This window comes from Belonocnema kinseyi, chromosome 9 (genome assembly GCF_010883055.1).
Source record: "Belonocnema kinseyi isolate 2016_QV_RU_SX_M_011 chromosome 9, B_treatae_v1, whole genome shotgun sequence".
NCBI lineage: Eukaryota > Metazoa > Arthropoda > Insecta > Hymenoptera > Cynipidae > Belonocnema > Belonocnema kinseyi.
In genome coordinates this window covers 68,236,760-68,241,321 of record NC_046665.1, presented here as the reverse complement: position 1 = coordinate 68,241,321, position 4,562 = coordinate 68,236,760, and positions in this window count along the sequence as shown.

Genomic DNA, 4,562 nt, shown 5'->3' with positions numbered 1-4,562 from the left:
CCCCCCCCCCCCACCTTTATCCACAAACTTAAAGGCTCATGGTCTGATTCCACCTTCTCTTCCACTGCGAATTTCTCTATCTCTTTCTACCCTTGCATACTCATGATCACATAGTTTGTCACCGATACATCCATCTTACTCACATACGTGTATTCTCCCTTTTCGTCCCCTGTCACCATACCATTCGCCACCGCCCAGCTTGTGTCCTCTATCCAGCCTCTTAGAATCTCCCCTCTTTATTTATTATCTGATCTTTAGATTTTCTTTCGAAGCTCTCCCCTTCCCTGCACAGACCCCCTTCCTCCTAATTCTCGCAATAAATCCCCCCCCCCAGCCCAGCACCACCATACCCTCATCTCTCTCTCCTAGTAAGTCTTCCACCCTTTCTTTAATTCTTTCCATCCCATCCTTATTGTACACAGTCACAAACTTATAAGTTACCCTTCCCATCTTTGCAGCTCTAATTTGCACGCCCTCCTCCTCTCCCTCTTCATGAACGCCTTCCTCTGATCCATACCTAACTCCTGTTATAATTTTCCCACTAGCCTCGTCTCATTTTTATTTTCTCGTCTATTTTTATTTTCCGATACCCTACCTTCGCCGCTCTCCCTTCACTCCTCCCCTTCCTAGCCCTGTCATTTAGTACTCTCGGCACATCCCTTTCGTTCCTCGTCAAATCTTGATCGATGAAAACTTTCTTGTCCTTTGTCCTATTTTTGTTACGCATTACCCCCAATTTCTCTTCCCAGCTCTCGAATTCCACCGGCGCCACTTCATTCTCCTTTTCCTATCCACTCTCTCTTCCTTTTCATTCCTACGCTCTCCCACTTTCTCTTCTATCATAATTTCCACCTTCTCCCAAATACCTTGCTTCTCGCCGTCCTCCCTGTCAAATGCTTTCATTCTCGACCTGCCCTCCACCTTCTCCAGCCTTTTTTCCGTCCTTTCCTTCCACACCATAATATCTTCTTTCATCTCCTTTATTTTATCCTCTTTTTCCTTCCTCACCGACGCCAACTCCCACTGCAATCCTTCTACTTTTCCCATCAGCTCTTTTACTCACTTTTCCCATCTCTCATCTCTTACCGTCAGGTCATCCCTCATACTTTCCATCTGCTCCATAGCGCCTCTTACGTTCTCCCTCAACCCTTTGATCTCGCCTATCAGCAAGCCGAGAGCTTCTTTTTCCGCCTGCCTCTCCATTTTTAGGGGAGGAGGAGGGGGACCTATGCGTTCGTACGCTTTTTTTAAAGGCACTGGATGCTCTCTCCCTTGCCTTGCCACTTCCTTCGCTTCGATTCCTCCCCCTCCCTGACGCGCCAATCGAAACTGGGCCACGCACAGCTAGCCGTCGTGTCCTTCTAGAAATTTCCTCCCCGTCTAATTCACTACCAGCACTGTGAGTACTCTCGCTGCCCACTTCCCGCTTTTCAGAGGGTAACGGTAACCTATCCATACATAAAAGTACATAATGTAGCCATGAGATGTTTCGTAAGGGTGCTGTCCACCATAAAGGCCCAAACGCCTGACTACAAAACTACCCTGCTCCCTTGCAAACCTAACCTCACTTTCCCTATTTAGCAAAATCCCACCCTACAACTGCAATGTAAATTAATGTTTAACTACCCAATTTACCCCTCTCAACCATACTCACCTCTTAGACTTTCACCCTCACACTCCAATCACACCTTCCACACAAACTCCGTAAAAAAAATTAATCCGTAAATAATTAAGAGTTACTGAGTGAAGCATAACATACCTTGACGTAACATAAATTAAAAAAATGTAAACAATGAGAAAAAGTTAGTTTAAACATTGTTTTTACTCCCTCCACTCACGCACCTTAACGATATCCTATGACGCATATAGATCTGATTATTTAAACTTTATTATAAAATAAACTAAAAGTCCTATGGAAAAACTAAAGATAGTTCTGGATTCATTAACTCTTAAGAGTTAACCAAAAACCTTGAATAAATTGCATAAAGTTATAAACAATATAATTGCTTAAATAATTAATTTGTTGAAAAAATGGAAAAAAATTAGCTGGAGATATTGCCGAGACGAATCCAGAACTATCTTGAGTTTTTTATAGGACTTTTAGTTTATTTTATTATAAAGGTTAAATAATTAAATCCATATGCTTCATAGTATATCGTAAAGGTGTGTGCGTGGAGGGGGTAAAAACAATGTTTAAACTAACTTTTTTGTATTGTTTAAAGTTTTTTTCGTTAATGTTACGTCAAGGTGTGTTATGTTTCACTTATTAATTCTTGATTGATTACTTAATCAGACTCAAAACCTTCTTAATATCAATTTACTCTTCCTTCCGTATAGTGGAGAGGGTTATTGGTACTGACGCGATCTTATTTTTATTCTGAAGCAACAGTGCTTTAAGACTTCGCTTGGAAGAGTCAATGAAAAGCCTCCACTCATCAACTTTATACATATTTGGTTTTAGTTCATTCATCAAATCCTTAACATCTGAACAATAGACTAAATCAGAGTCCTGAGAGAAGTACTTTAGAAAATCTTTTTCTCTGTTTCGGTATACGGTGGATGCAGTACCTTTGTTACCAAATTTCTTTTTTCAAATCTGAGGCCAAGTATTCAGCAGCATCTTTAGTGTGGCGTGTGTGCAATCGTCACTTTCATATTCCTCACTTGAAAAAGTTTTAATTTATGTCTGCTCAAGTGAAGAAATAATATTTTTCTCGACTTCTTCGATATTTTGAGACAGTTCGAATTTTCGTTAAATTCATGGCTAGTGTTGGATTTTTGTTTAATTTGGTTTTTGTAATTGTTAAGTTCCATACAGTTGAAGAAAAACCCGCACTCTAGGGATCCTGTTCCGATCGAGGTGAGTCCGCCGTCCTGAGGGTGATAACCCTCATACCTCCCGAGGCTTAACTATAAGGGATTTTCCGACTTCCACGAGGACCATGTCAACTCGTCATCGGACACACTACGGCACCATCCTCACACCCTAACGCCCCCTGCAGAACAGTTCATTGCTACTGGCATCGTTACCTCGATGGACTGAAAGACGTCTCAGGCTACACAACCCTTTTCGGGCATTGTAATCGCTCCAGTATCTATCGAGGCAGCAGGATTTTCGCGCGCATTATGAAGACCCACTTACACGTCTAAATCAAAACTAGATTTAAATACTGACTTTATTTAATATATGCGAGCATGCAAACGGTTACGCCACGGTATGGAATGTAGCATACGTGAAACAACACCAAGAGTGAGCACTTTATGTTATTTGTACAAAGAAGGAAAATGAATCCAAACATTACATGTTGTTATTTTTGCTGTCGACGAAGAAAAAAACAGGTAATAGTGAAAATTGATTTTCCAACTATTTTTCTAAGCTAAGCAAAAACTGAGAAACTGTGGAGTAATTTAAAACTCAAATTTTGACTCAAAGACTTGAAAATCGTATAAATATCACATTTTAGAAACATAAACTTGCACACTGAAAAAAATGGTTAGTTACGACAAGAAACGCCTTATTAGTAGAGTTGGTATAAGCTACGACAACTACTTCGATGGTAACAGTAACTAACCAGTTTTTTTACGGTAACAAGTCGCCGTTAGTCCTCCTATGAAGTAGTAAAGGTTACAAGTTTTGCCCCTTGGCGATATTGGCAGAACTGAATGCTGAGCAGTGCTGCCAATATTCGCATGGAAATGTTTCGTCATGTTTTCGATGATCGCCATTTTAATCTGAACCTTTACGTATAATGTGTAAACAAGTGGAAAATATTTAAGAGCATCGTATAGATCCTTAGGGCGTCCTCTACGGCCTACGATTTGGGCACCTTTTCAAGGAGGCCTGTTTTGAAATAATTGTGGAATTAATATTTTTCATAGGATTTATTTCCAGTTACTTTGTTGGTTCATGGCAAATTTGATTGATGGATAACCTAGATGCGAACTCGATGTGTCAAATAAGTTCAACGAAAACTTCAAAACAGGCCTCCTTGGAAAGTTACCCTAATTTGTATAAATACATCATCGTAAAAATTGAGCTTTCCAGCTGGATGAATAAAATGATATGAATTGTAAGGAAATATAAGAATGAACAGTAATATGAACAGTAATATTATATAATATTATGTAATAGTAATGATTACTACTTTAAGTAGTAAGATCAACTAATTTAATCTAAGACTTACTAATTAAAGTGGTAACGCTTACTATATAAAGTAGTAAATACACATGTCTGAACGTAGCACCTACCATCGAAAGTTATAGCGAGAACAAATTAAGTAGCAAGGACAACTATTATCAATCTTGCGAATAAAAGTAGTAGCCTCAAACACTATAATAGCAGCGGCATATATTACATACTAAAATAGTTGGGCCTTCTACTTTATTAGTTGTCCCAACCAACTAGTTTTTTCAGTGTACTGTTCTATTGCCTAGATAGTCCTCTTCAATCCCTAAAAAACTTGGCAAAGGGGGAGGGTCGGTAAGGCCGGTTTTTGGCCTAATTTATTTTTGGACCAAAAAATCTGAAAAAATCATGGTAGTATCTTATAAGTATCCCGAGT